Source organism: Pleurodeles waltl, chromosome 4_1 (genome assembly GCF_031143425.1).
Source record: "Pleurodeles waltl isolate 20211129_DDA chromosome 4_1, aPleWal1.hap1.20221129, whole genome shotgun sequence".
Taxonomy (NCBI): Eukaryota; Metazoa; Chordata; class Amphibia; order Caudata; family Salamandridae; genus Pleurodeles; species Pleurodeles waltl.
In genome coordinates this window covers 297,524,128-297,539,719 of record NC_090442.1, presented here as the reverse complement: position 1 = coordinate 297,539,719, position 15,592 = coordinate 297,524,128, and positions in this window count along the sequence as shown.

Here is a 15,592-nt window from a genome sequence, read left to right as displayed (position 1 = left end):
GAAGAAAAGAAATCTTTCTATTGTGTAGTGCAGACAAAACGTGGATAACGGGAGGCCTGATTATGAAATATTTGATGAAATTGTGATTTTAAAAAGGACCAACTTTTTTTTTAAACAACTAAGAAAGCACTGTTGCTTCTTCACAATTTAGATTATAATGATCAATTGAAATATAAAGTTGCAGATATGGGAGATGCTTTGGTCCTCATGGAAAAGTAAAACACAAGTAGAGGCACTTGGCTGATCAAGAGACTTTTATGCAACTGAATACCTATCCTACAAAATGGTATGCTAAGATTATTAAATACAGTTTAGAAGTGAAGTACTGGATATTATTAAAGATCCAAAGATGTCTGGCTAACAAAAACCATACAGATCATATTATAGGCTTATGGGGAAGCACAATTAAACAACTCAAGAAATTTAACACATGGCTGGATGTCATCAGCGAGAGAACACAGCTCAGTATAAATATTGTACAGCCTGCAATCCACTTTCTAGACATGCAGATAATACCAAATTATGAACTATTTAAAAATCAATATATTTACAAAACATACTGACAGGAAAACATTTCTGCATTTTGAAAGTTTTCACCACGAATCCTTGAAGGAACTTTTTTGGATAGTCAGATGTTAGGTTATACCACATAATAGCAGATCATATAATAATATCAGATCTTATCTCAGGGTCTTCAAACCGGGAGGAGCCCTGCTAGGGAGGCCTAATGTGATCCTGGGGAGGGGACACCAGACTCTGGCCAAAAGAAGCATTATGCTGATGAGAGGACTTTGTTTTAAGCTGAAAAAAATGAGCAGCAGTACACTGCTCTGTAAATGGCCATCACTAACATATATTTGGTTATTTATATCCAACCTATGTCAAAAGGGAAGGGACTCCAAATACTTTTCCAAATACCCCTGCCCCCAACACTTCTAGTATTCACCCTGTGAATACTTTTACCCATTATTAAGGCCTGTCTGCCCAGAATAGCATGTTTGGCATTATGTATTTGATTGTATTTTTAAAACAGTAACAGAACTTAACTGCAATGTGTAAATACATCTACACATATTTAAACATTGATAATTTAATAGAATAATTGTGAAAAAGATGTAAGGGTGGGCGATATTTTTTTTCCCACTTGGGGGCATGGAGATTAAAAAGTTTGACCACTGTATCAGATAAATGAGACTAGTTCAATCTCTTTTTAAACCGTATTCAATAATCCAAACATCATAGCTATGATAATAAAACTTTCATACCAGCTATGAAAACATAGGCCCCAGTGAAGAGTGGATCTATTAAAAAAATCGAAGAACTTAACAGAAAATAGAGAGTAAAATTTCCTGAAATGTATCACAACAAATTATCAACATAATTTATAAACACTGAAAGCAATGTAATTGTTCATACAGGTTAGCTAGACACGGATGCATCAGCACAAAATAAGATATAGGTGGTCATTCTAACCTCGGCGGTAAAAGGCGCTTACCGCCGTTCAGAAGACCGCCATAACACCACCGCGGCCGCGGTAAACCGCCACGGTCATTCTGACCCACAACAGGCAAACCGCCAAAATACAGACATCCACAAAAGTCCGCCACACCAAAGGGCAGCGGGAAACTGGCGATGACCAGACCTCCACCGCCACGCCAACAGAAATACGCCCACACAATCAGGACACACGAATCCACGCGGCGGTCTTTCAACCGCGGTATTCCATTGGCGGTACACACCGCCGCGCTCAAAATACACACACACTTACAAAACACAACCACATTGGACAATTCAAAATACACACACCTGAGACACATACACACACCACTCCCACACCCAATTAAATATAAAACACACACCCACATCACCCACAAACCTCCACTCCTAGAGATTCGTGAACACGCACCGAGAAAAGACATCCGAGCACCCAGGCGCCCAATTCACTGTCACCCAGCAATATTTGCACGCACTTCACGCAACACAACAATACACATCACCACACTTAGCACCACACAATCCACCCCACACATCACCCACACCACCCCATGGCACCGCAAAGACACCCCAGGTTCTCTGATGATGAACTCATGGTGGAGGAAATTGTACGAGTAGAGCCACAGCTGTTCGGAGCACAGGTGCAGCACACCACCATTGCCAGGAAGATGGAGCTATGGAGCAGAATAGTCGACAGGGTCAACGCTGTGGGACAGCACCCAAGAAATCGGGACGACATCAGGAAGAGGTGGAACGACCTACGGAGGAAGGTGCGTTCCATGGTATCCAGGCACAACATCGCGGTGCAGAAGACTGGCGGCGGACCCCCACCTCCTCCCCCAGAATTTACAACATGGGAGGAGCAAGTCTTGAACATCCTGCATCCTGAGGGCCTCGCAGGAGTAGGCGGAGGAATGGACTCTGGTAAGGCAAATCTTAACTACTTCTCCCCCCCACCCCACCTGCATGCCAACTCATACCCCCACCCTCACCCTCACCGCCATCACATCCTACTCCTTGCAACTGTCTCACCATCACAACCCACCTATCCCAACACCTAGCCCTGCATGCGTCCACAAAGCATGGACACCCATCACCTAAGCATGCCCACTGCACATACACATACAAACCCCCCCCAACCACCGTCACAACAGCCCCCACAAAGGAATGCCAGAACTGGGGTACACGGGCACCCACCCATTGCACGCTATGACACACACAGAAGCAATAACCATGCTTTTATACCCCTGCAGGACCCGAACGCCACGTCACCGCGCAGGAGGGTCCACAAATGTCCCCTCCACCCCCAGAAGAGGCCCACAGTGAGGACAGCAGCTCTGTCTACCTGGATCTAGATGACCAGCCCGGTCCATCGGGGACCTCGGACAGTCGGTTCCCCTCACACAGCCACAGGCCACAGTAGACCTTCCCCCCTCTGGGAACACCAGCACAGCACCCACCCAGCGGGCCCATTCCTCTGTCTCCAGGACACGTCAATCAGCGGTGTGTCCACCACTACAGGGAACCCAGGCTAACCCACCACCCCAACAACAACAGGGACCTGGGGGCAGTGGTAGTGGGCACACGGTCCAGGGGACAGAGGCCCAGGGAAACAGGGGAACTGGGAGGGCTGCTGTGCGACAGGGGGGGGACAGGCCCAGGGAACCCTCTCTCCACGAGGCCCTCTCCTCCATCATGGGAGCATACCACCGCTCCCAGGAGACGATGGCGACGGTCCTGGCTAGGTTTCAGGAGATCCAGCTTCTGCAGGAGGAACAGTATATGGGGTTCAGGGAGGAACTAAGAAACATCAGTTCCGCCATGGGTACCATCGTAGTGGCCCTGAATGAGGTAGTCACGACATTGCGGAACACTGTGGCACCTCAAAGGGCCCCTGACACTAGCATGCACCAAGAACTGCCTACCACCTACGCCGGCGCTAGTGGACAGGAGGCCCCGACACAAGACCAACAGGCCACCAGAACCCCACCCCCTCCAGAAGGAGAACCACCCCGCAAGCGGGCCCTGAGATCCAGGAAGAAGACAGAGTAAGATGTCAAGACCCCCGCCAGCAAAGGATACCGCCCTGATTGTCAACCCACTGTCCCACATTGTCACCCTGTCCAACCTTAAACTGCACCTGCTCCACTTCCCACAGGCATTTGGACAATGCACCTGTGAAACCGATAGTCTGGACTCTGCCATGGACAATCCTCCACCATCACCCCTCACCGATTTGCAACCACCCATCCAATTTAGAGCACTTGAATAAAAACACTTATTGCACAAAACAATCTGGAGTCTGGCTGTGATTTAGAACAAATGTATTAGACATGACCGTGCCAAAATGTTCATTCACATTGTGATGCTAACAAACCGCTGTCACCCAGCTGTAGTCCATGGGGAAACAAAGCAGATGTCACGCAGTGGGGCCCACAGCTCTGAAAACGGAAGGGAAAGTCACAACACAATTACCATACACTGGGGGAAAAAGTCAGACAGTAGAGAGGTAGGAGTCTTTAAGTAAATGTAATATGCCGGTGTCTACTCTTACCTGTGTGTCACTGAAAATACTGCTGTATTACTGTGTTCCTGTTCTCTATGTCGTCCTCTTCGGCTTCCTCCTCTTCACTCTCCACAGGCTCCACAGCTGCTACAACACCACCATCTGGACCATCCTCCTGCAGAAAAGGCACCTGGCGGCGCAAAGCCAGGTTGTGAAGCATACAGCAGGCCACGATGATCTGGCACACCTTCTTTGGTGAGTACATTAGGGATCCACCTGTCATATGGAGGCACCTGAACCTGGCCTTCAGGAGGCCAAAGGTTCGCTCGATCACCCTCCTAGTCCGCCCATGGGCCTCATTGTACCGTTCCTCTGCCCTTCTCCTGGGATTCCTCACTGGGGTCAGTAGCCAGGGCAGGTTGGGGTAACCAGAGTCCCCTAATAGCCACACCCGGTGCCTCTGGAGTTGACCCATCACATACGGGATGCTGCTATTCCGCAGGATGTAGGCGTCATGCACTGACCCAGGGAACTTGGCATTAACATGGGAGATGTACTGGTCAGCCAAACACACCATCTGTACATTCATGGAATGATAACTCTTCCGGTTCCTGTACACTTGTTCACTCCTGCTGGGGGGTACTAAAGCCACATGGGTCCCATCAATGGCACCTATGATGTTGGGGATATGTCCAAGGGCATAGAAATCTCCCTTCACTGTAGGCAAATCCCCCACCTCAGGGAAAACGATGTAGCTCCGCATGTGTTTCAGCAGGGCAGACAACACTCTGGACAACACCTTGGAAAACATAGGCTGGGACATCCCTGATGATATGGCCACTGTTGTTTGAAATGACCGACTTGCTAAGAAATGGTGTACTGACAGCACCTGCACTAGAGGGGGGATCCCTGTGGGTTGGCGGATGGGTGACATCAGGTCTGGCTCCAGCTGGGCACACAGTTCCTGTATAGTGGCTCGGTCAAGCCTGTATGTCAGTATGACATGTCGTTCCTCCATTGTCGACAGGTCCACCAGCGGTCTGTACACGGGAAGATTCCTCCATCTCCTCACATGTCCCAGCGGACGGTGCCTATGAAGGACAACAGCGAGCACAGAGTCAAGCAACCCACAGGTACGTAACCACAGCTTACACATAGCACGATTCCCAATGCATTGAATGGTTTGTATGAGTGTTGGTGGATGGCCTAGGTCTGTGTGACGCAGTTGGTAATTAGGCCATTTGTGCCCTTGAAATGGCGGCTGCCTGACCTGTGAAGTGCGACAGTGGGATGTGAGGTCAATGCGCTGGCGTGGCACACCGCGGCCGCATTGGTTAACATAGAACCCTATGGGTTTCAGGAGCCAATGACGATGTGCGCCGGCGGTCGCGGTACGCACAGCCGCGGGCGTGACCGCCATTTTCTATCTGCTTAATCACTCGATACCTGATCTTCGACAGGAGAGGACCTACACTGCAAGTGCTGCTGTGACCTCGGTCTGGAAGAGACAATGGCTCATGCGACTGGGGAAAGGGCCCCTGCCTTCACTGCGGAGGAGTTGGAGAAACTTGTGGATGGGGTCCTCCCCCAGTATGCGCTACTCTACGGTCCTCCAGACCAACAGGTAAGTACACTGGGACCATGCTTAGTGGGCAATGCCTGGGTTGAGTCGGGTGGATGAAAGATGGTGGGGAGGGGAGCGATTGAGGCATGCATCAAACGACAGATGAGAGCATGTGCCACATGGCAAGGGTGGGGATGGGGGGCGACTCACATCGAGCATGCAGAAGGTGATGACAATTTTTCTCTCCCTGTACATGTCACATAGGTCAGCGCCCACCAGAAAGTCGCGATTTGGCGTGCCATCGCCAAGGACGTCCGGACCCTGGGGGTCCACAACAGACGGGGCACCCACTGCCGGAAGAGGTGGGAGGACATCCGACGCAGGAGCAGAAAGGCGGCGGAGGCTCTGCTGGGGATGGCCTCCCAATGTAGGAGGGGTGCCAGTCATCAATTGACCCCCCTGATGTCCCGGATCCTGGCGGTGGCCTACCCTGATTTGGATGGGCGCGTGAGGACATCACAGCAGACACAAGATACAAGATGGTGAGTACAAATACATTCTGCTGACTTTGCGCGCAGTGGAGGTGTCTGGGTGGGGGAGGAGGGCTGTGGGTATCCCTAGGCCAGGGCGATTTCTGTAGGCTAGGGCCCTCCGTAAGGCATGGCCCTGTGCCCCCGCCCCCCACCTCTGTAGGGTGCCAAGTACATATATCCATGGCCCTGTGTCATCTATGTGTGCAGTTGTCGTCCATAGGCTTGTAGGCCATGTCCCACGGATTGCGTAGTGGACCCCAAGTGCGCGGCGTAGTGCAGGGGGCTTCTGTGTCTGTCTTGTCCGCCAACGGTAGCGGTAATCCATGCACTCAACATGTCTTTATTTCTCCTCCCCCCCTTTTTTGTGGTCTTCCTGTTCATGTGTGCATTAGCATCATCAGGCGGAGGAGAAGTGGCATCGGAGCACGAGGGAGCTGCATCTCACATGGCCATGGCGGGCCATGCCACTGACTCGGATTTCACCAGTGAGACGGAGGGCGAGGGGAGCTCCACAGCGGGGACTCGTGCTAATGTCAGTGACAGCGACTCGTCCTCTGAAGGGAGCTCCCTTGTGGTGGCGGCAACATCCGTGCCCCCCGCAACCACAGGTACAGCCGCCACCCAGCGCACCAGCACCGCCCTCCCAGCAGCCCCGTGCCCGCTCACCCAGGAATGTGGGCATCTCCTTCGCCCCAGGCACCTCAGGCCCTGCCCCTGTCACCCCTGCTGCCCTCAATGAGGAGGTCATTGACCTCCTAAGGACCATCATTGTTGGGCAGTCTACCCTTTTGAATGCCATCCAGGGTGTTCAAAGAGAGGTGCACCAGAGTAATGCATACCTGGAGGGCATTCATTCGTGTCAGGCTGCCCATCAGCGATCGTTCAACGCTCTGGCCTCAGCACTGACGGCAGCAATTGTCCCTGTCTCTAGCCTCCCCCCTCCAACTTCCTCCACCCAGACCCAATCCCCTGTACCTCTGCCTATCCCAGACACACCTACAGACCAGCCTGCACACACCTCAACACCCAAGGGAAGCTCATCCAGACATAAGCACCACACATCACACAAGCATTCACACAAGCAACATCCACATGCAGACATACCAACAGCCACTGCCTCCACTGTGTCCCCCTCCTCCTCGTCTCCCTCCTCCCTCCCTGTGACATCTCCACTCACACTTGCATGCACAACATCTTCAGCCACTACGTCCATCACCAGCACACCCACCAGAACACTCCGCACACGTGCAGTCACCACCCCCACTACCATTTACACGTCCCCTATGTCCTCTCCAAGTGTGTCTGTAACCCCCTCCTCCAACTACACAAACGCAGGCAGCCACCCACCCAACAGCCATCCACCTCACGACAGCCTCCAGCCCAAGCACCTGCACCCAAAGACACCAGACTTCACACTCCTACAACCACATCCTCTTCCTCCACTCCCATACCCACTACACCTACCCGTCCCTCTCTTTCCAAATTGCTTTTCCATTCCAAACTTGACCTCTTTCATACAACTCCCCCACCCCGTCCATCTCATAAGACTCCAATCAGCACCTCAGCCACCACAAAACCCGGACCAGTGAAGACTGTTGTCACAGTCCATGGATGCCTCAAGGGCATCCAGTTCAGCTAGGAGCCAAGGCACAGCTAGGAGCCAAGGCACGGCCAGCCCACCACCGGAAAAGCATCCTAAGATTGCCAGTGCCCGGCGGTAGCGACCAAAGACCCCAGGGACCAAAATCCCTACATTGGCTCTGTCAGAAAGTGAGGTGCCACCTGGCACACCGCCAAAGGTGGGAAAGGGCCACAAGCGTGCAGGTAAGGGTGGGAAGGGCAGCACGCCCGACAAGTCCGGCAGCAGGCCAGCTGGCCAGGAGGGCCCCACCAGCCCCATCCTAGGTGTGCAGGAGGACACACACAGGCCCGGTACTGCAGCCCAGGAGGGCCCCGCCAGCCACAACTCAGCTGCCCAGGAGGGCCCCGCCAGCCACAGCCCAGCTGGGCAATGAAGGACCGCCAGCCACAGCCCAGCTGGGCAATGAAGGACCGCCAACTCAAGCACCGCTGAACATGGCAAGGACTGCCAAGGCAAGCACTGCTGAACAGGGCAAGGACCGCCAAGGCAAGCACCGCTGAACAGGGCAAGCACTGCTGAACAGGGCAAGGACCGCTGAACAGGGCAAGGACCGCCAAGGCAAGCACCGCTGAACAGGGCAAGGACCGCCAAGGCAAGCACCGCTGAACAGGGCAAGCACCGCTGAACAGGGCAAGGACCGCCAAGGCAAGCACCGCTGAACAGGGCAAGCACCGCTGAACAGGGCAAGGACCGCCAAGGCAAGCACCGCTGAACAGGGCAAGGACCGCCAAGGCAAGCACCGTTGAACAGGGCAAGGACCGCCAAGGCAAGCACCGCTGAACAGGGCAAGCACTGCTGAACAGGGCAAGGACCACTGAACAGGGCAAGGACCGCCAAGGCAAGCACCGCTGAACAGGGCAAGGACCGCCAAGGCAAGCACCGCTGAACAGGACAAGCACCGCTGAACTGGGCCCTTCAGCTCAAGCACCGCTCCGCTGGGCACCGCCGTCTCAAGAACCGCTGCACTGGGCCCTTCATCTCAAGCACCGCTGAACTGGGCCCTTCATCTCAAGCACCGCTCCGCTGGGCCCTTCATCTCAAGCACCGCTGAACTGGGCCCTTCATCTCAAGCACCGCTCCGCTGGGCCGTTCATCTCAAGCACCGCTCCGCTGGGCACTGCCGTCTCAAGAACCGCTGCACTGGGCCCTTCATCTCAAGCACCGATGAACTGGGCCCTTCATCTCAAGCACCGCTCCGCTGGGCACCGCCGTCTCAAGCACCGCTGAACTGGGCCCTTCATCTCAAGCACCGCTCCGCTGGGCACCGCCGTCTCAAGCACCGCTGAACTGGGCCCTTCATCTCAAGCACCGCTCCGCTGGGTACCGCCGTCCCAAGAACCGCTGCACTGGGCCCTTCATCTCAAGCACCGCTGAACTGGGCCCTTCATCTCAAGCACCGCTCCGCTGGGCCCTTCATCTCAAGCACCGCTAAATTGGGCCCTTCATCTCAAGCACCGCTCCGCTGGGCACCGCCGTCTCAAGAACCGCTGCACTGGGCCCTTCATCTCAAGCACCGCTCCGCTGGGCACCGCCGTCTCAAGCACCGCTGAACTGGGCCCTTCATCTCAAGCACCGCTGGCCCATTGGCGGAAGGGGCAGGCCCGCATCTGTGTCGGGCACGGCTGCACGAAGCACTCTGGGCACTAGTCCCCCTCCAGTACCAGTGGAGACTGTTATCCACTTGAAAGACTGTGGCTTTGCACTCCCCAGGATATGGCAGTGGGCAAGCCACCCACTGTAGAGACTTGAGAGATTGTGGCTTTGCACTCCCCAGGATGGCACAGTTGGCAACCCACCCACTGTAGAGACTTGTGAGACTGTGGCTTTGCACTCCCCAGGATGGCACAGTGGTCATGGAGGCCCCTCGTGGATCTGGCCTCGTGGACTCATCTGGCTGAGGTGCCCCCCCTTCCCTTCCCCCTGAGGTGCTTGTAGTTTTCCTATCTGATGCCCCTGCAGTGTTCTCTCCGTTGGAGGCAGGTATCCTGTGTGGGCTTTGCCCATGTGTTTTGGCCCAGTGGCCCAAGAAACAATGGCTGATGTACATATCGGACTGGACAATTTATGTATATAAAGTTATAGATGTGTGATATATTTTATACTCAGTTTTACAATATAATTCTATATTTATAATCATTTCCTTTTGCCTTTGCATTCTTCCGGGGGTTTGGGGGTGTAACTGTGATGTGTTGCTATGCATTGATGTGTGTGTTGTAGTGATTGAGGGTGAGGGTGGGTGTGTCGCATATGTGTGTCCCCGTAATTTTTTGCATCCCCCTCCCCTGTGTCGTAGGTGCAGTACTCACCGTTGTCTTCTGCGCCGGCGTTCGTGCTCCTGGTAGAGGAGCAGGAAGACAATGGCTGGTAGGATGTGTAGTTCGGGTTCCATGCTGTCCAGATTCCTTGTGTGGTGTATGGAGGTGAGCGTTTTCCGTTTGAAATGTCTGTTTCCGCCGTGTTTTTATCGGCGGGGCTACCGCCCCGGAAAAGGTGGCGGATTGGTGGGTTGTGATAGGGTGGGCGGTACATTGTCTCCCGCCTGTCTGTTGGCGGTGACCGCCGCGCTGTTTGTTTGTCCCGCCGTGGCGGGCGGTGTGTTAAAGTGGCGGTCTCTGTTGGCGGTTTCCGCCAGGGTCGGAATTGCCTTTTTTTTACCGTCAGCCTGTTGGCGGTTTGACCGCCGCTTTAACACCGACCGCCAGGGTTGGAATGACCCCCATAATCCCTTCTTCTGTGAATCATACCTCCTCTACGTACATGGGGAATACATATGAGTTTGTTAGCCACCAAGTACTACCTCATAAGCCCATAAATTGGCTAATATATGAGTTCTGGGATATGATTTGTGCGTGTGAGATACCATTGCACAGTAATCAGAAATTAGTGATATAGCTCTTCAAACATTACTCTAGAAAATGTAACTCCACCTGGCGTTTCATGGAAAAGAAATCATCTTCAAATATACAATAATAACTAATGTAAAAAAAATACATCTCCCTGATTTGGAGGGAATCACATTGCAGAACCGTCTTGCTGACTACAGGGCAATAGTTGACAGTGACAAGTTGCAGGACAGATGCCTAAGTTGTTGGGAAGCTTTTCTTCCGTCTTGTTGCTATATTAAAGCCTTCACCCTCACTGAGCAGAGGCAATGTATAATTATGATGTCTCAAATCACCCATTAGTAGCAAATCTGGTACTTGAGGCTTCTCTCATTCACAAAATGGTTATAAATCAGCAATTACAGGGGCAGATAATGGTACTATGGAAGAAAATGTGAGAGGCTGACCCTCTTGTGCTCTCTGTCACTAGAGTAATCGCTGGGCCACACCAAGCCATTCAATGATATGTCTAAGCAGACACACCTTGGTGGATACTAGTTTGCACAAGGAACCTATCCATTCCATTCTCACTGACCTATCTATTTCCTTCTCACTTATTAGGTTGGAAGCCCAAAGGAGCTGGCCTCACTTCACCCAATTTATTGTGGTTAAGGGACCAATGGATCCTAGTACAGCACTTCAACGATGTCCTGTACTGCATAAGTGGTATGTGAACTGGTAGGTGGTTTTAGAAATATACTTGCTTGTGAATGAAGAATTTCCTAGCTATCGTAATGGAAAGTTTAATTTCTATTAAGGGCCAGAGGCGAGGATTATTTTTTCTTTCTTCAGCTTTATTTAACAGCAGCCATTTGACAACCCATGAAACCTGCGGAAAACGAACAACAGGTAAGCCCCATAATAGTCCATCTTCTCTGTTCATGCCCCCTCTTATTTTGCACAACCAAGATCCAGCCCTCCTCTGCAATTATTCCTGTTTGCCTGATTTATTCCCTGAAGAAAAATCAAAATACCTAGACATCTTATAACATGCAGATACAACAAAATTAAGCAAACATGTTCATAACATCAATATATGTTCAGTATAATATACATGAAACAGTTGTTCACAAAGACCATTAGAAATTATACTTACTACTGTACGCTGTTCAGGAAAGTTTATATGTCCCCTATGTTGGGTGGGACATGGATTAAATCCTGGGTGGGATAATTCTCATCTCCGAGTCCTTAATAGAATTGACACTTTCCTTTATGATAGCTAGGAAATGTTTTATTCTATGTCAGAACTGGAGGTGAGGAATATGCTTGTTCAAAGCTTACTAACCACAAAGGATGCCATATCTACCAACAGTTTCAAATAAAACTTTTTTGAAGGTAGAACTGAGGACCCATCCACAGAATTCAAAATATCCTGCAACCTTGTTCCCAATAAGAAGGCTTTCAACACCATGGCCCCTCTAGGGGACTGTGCAGTAAACCTGGATATGTCAATTCCAGCTCCCTGCATCACCCACCTACCGATGGTCAGAGAGGAGCCTGCATGGAAAGGCTTCTGCAAAGCAATAAGAAGTTGGTGTTCACTAGGCAGCCTGAATTCCTCTGTCATGGCCTCCTTTGCTTTAATACACCTCGACACACACAATTTCAGGTGATCATCAAATGCCGGATAGGAGATTAGCCTTGAGTTACACTTGGTGCATCTAGACACATGGATAGGAATCTCTTCTGGGGGAAATACTCTACCTGTAATGTCCAGTGTTCTAACGTCAGACACTCTCCTGCAGGAGGTGAGGCACAAAAGTATAGCCAGTTTTCCCGTAAGTTCCTTTCTAGAAAGGTATTTATTACTTTTCCTAGAGATGAAAAGATTGAGGACCACATTCAGACCCCAAAGAACTGAATATCTTGGTTCTAGAGGAAGGGAGAGACAAATGCCCCTCAACAGTTTAAAGACTAAGTGGAGTTCCCCAACTTAATAGCCTTCAATAGGGGGATGCCCTGCCGATAGCCCGGAACGAAAGGTGTTCATCAATATATAAACCAAACCCTTGGATATGTGGGATGACAAGAAGTTTGAAACTGCTGATCCCATGGAATCTAAGCCCCTCTGGAGACACCAACCAAACTATTTCAAACATGCTGAATGATATCTCTTGGAGGTGCCGCCTGCCCATGCTTTTGATGGGAGGCACTGAAACTCCTGCAAAAGTCCTGGAACCTTCCATCGTTCCCGGTAATCCTCCATGCCATAAAATGCAGATGATCCGTGGATACCATTGGACGAGGACTCCCCTGGGGATCCAGGAGAAGATCTGTGACTACCTGGAGTAGGACTGAAGAATCCCAAGAAAGTTCCAGTAGAACTGGATACCATGCTTGCGATCTCCAGATCAGGGTTATCACCACTGGATCTGCTACCTAGCACCTCACTTGGGCCAACAACTGCTGTGAGGCAAACCTGTCCACCGCAAAGGGACCCCATCCCTTGTTGATGGCTTTGAAATCAACGGATTCAGCTTCCATATGCTTGAGTCCTGGAGGTATCTGGAATTCTAGTCTTCCACAATGTTCGCCTTGCCAGGAAGATGTTCCGTGACTAACAGGATGTTGTGGTCTAGGCAAAAGTGCCAAAAATTCTTGGCCAGTTCTGCCAATGCCCTCAAACGTGTCCTACCTAAGTGGTGATATATCAGACCTCTGACACATTGTCAGTTTTCAGTAACATGCAGCATATTGTGATTTATTTGGTCCATCATCAAAGGAACTCACTAGGAGTTCGAGACAATTGATGCCTATATGTCATTCTTCAGAGGATCACTTTCCTCATATGGACAACTCGCTGCAGCCATATTTGTTGGCGTACAACTCGATAATGATGTACGGGCCCGAAGCCAAGATCGCTTTTCCATTCAACACCTCCATTTGTGTGAGCCACCATCTAATCTCTTATTTGGCTTCCTCCATCAAAGGAACCTTCTCCGAGTACGTTGGGCCCCTGTAGAGATGCTGCACATTAATGCGTTGAAAGGCCCGATAGGGGAGAGTGTCCAAAAGAAGGCTTGAATTTATGAGGAAAGGAGGTCCAGCAGATGTTCTACTTGCTTCAAGGATGTCTGATCTTTTGCGAGTGCTTTGTGGAGCTCCTGTCTGATTTTCACAACCTTCTTTGTTGGAATAGTCAGAGTAGCTTGGTGGGAATCTACGACAAACTCGTGAAAAGTAGTATTTTAAGATGGTGGCAACAATTACTTTTTCGCGTTAATGGCAATATCCAGGCCTTCCAGCAGGAGCACATTTGTCTGCAGATGAGCTTGGATTTTCCCGGTATTGATCCATAATGAGGATATCGTCCAGGTAGACTTTCAGACGTATTCCTTGGGATCTCAGCTGCTCTATGACTGGCTTCAAACCCTGATGAAGCACCAAGGTGCAGATGATGGACCGAAAGAAAAGAATGGAAACTCATTGGTTTGGCCTGTCTACTGGAACTGTAGAAAATACTTGTGTGGGGGAAAGATCGTGACTGTGGGATACACGTCCTTTAGGTGCAGCCTACCCATAAGTCCAAGGGGCGGAGAATATCTTGCAGGAGGTGGATTCCCTTCATTTTGAAGTGTTGGTAAACTAGCCATTCATTAAATTCTTGAAGGTTGATAACTGGACACCGTCCTTCTTGCCCACCAGGAAGAGGGTGCTTACAAAACCCCTCGGATGAAGCGAGGAGCAGGAAATAGCCCCTTTGAATAGCAGCTCCTCCACCTCCTGGGATATCAGGAGAGTCCTGTTCTGACAATGCAAGAGGTTGAGGCAGATGCTTTTGTATAAGAGTGCCGTAGGATTCGATATGGAAACCCATAATGGTTTGAAGAACCCGGGCATCTGAAGGGAGGCGTCTCCAATTGTCTGCAAACTGAGAAAAGCCCACTCTCAGTTGGGAAGGAAGGAGAACACTTACCGAAGCCATTGTTGTGGAAGCTCCCATGGGATACTCCTCTACCGCCCCAGTGGCAGGGCCCTCTGGTCAGGTAGAAATTCCGATACTTGGGTGGGTCGGAGAGCAAGGGTTGGGACAGACACGCCCTTCTGAGGTGGTTAAACTAATCCAGATCCATTCCCCTGACATGCTTGAGCTTTTCCCCTGCCTTGTGGGAGGTCGTAGCAGGTATGGACACCTGTTGCGGGTAATCTTATGTAAGGAACTGGAGGTCCATCAGATTAAGGGAGGCAGAATAGTGAAATGCCATTGTCATGTTTTTGTTCATTAGGCGCTATGGCCGAGGCTACTGCCTGATGTATGAACGCATCTACTGCATTTCAAAAAATTTCAATAAAGGAGAAATAGGAAGGAGGTCCATCTTCGTCTCTATATTCTGCACCGGATCATTGCATTTTGTAGCCAGAAGACTCAATACAATTTTATGGCAACCGGAGGCTGTGCAGGTTTTTGGTGCTGTAACAGCCATTGGCGCTAAAGAGCTCGAAAAGGAGTATTCCCCAGGGAAGAAACACCCTTCGTTTATGCAGGCAGAGCACCTGGGGTGTCCCTGCGGTGTGCAGGCAGGCATCGGGCCTTCAAGGTCAATACAGGCCCCTGAGGGCATCCAGCACACACTCACTGGGCTTAAAAGCCCAACCAAAATACAGACCCCAGTTGGGGCGTCCACGCCGCCAGAATGCTGACTATTCAGCAGTACAGACTACTTTAGGGCGTTTTCCTCCAGGTGCTGTGGGCAAGGCTCATGAGCCAGCCAGACTCCATTTGACAACTGATTTGCGCTGTCAAAGCGGCGTATAGAGGGACTCTATGGTCCTGAGCACCCAACAGTGCCCTTTAGTGTGTGGAGGTCATTCTCGCACACATAGCCCGTAATATAAAACCATACCTGCACTGCATGAAGAGAACTGAAATGCAATCCCGTGGCACCCTCTGTCATCCAGGGGACAAACGTTATATTAAACACTAGTCACCATTGCACAAAAACATCGAAAAACACTTGAATAGCATGCACA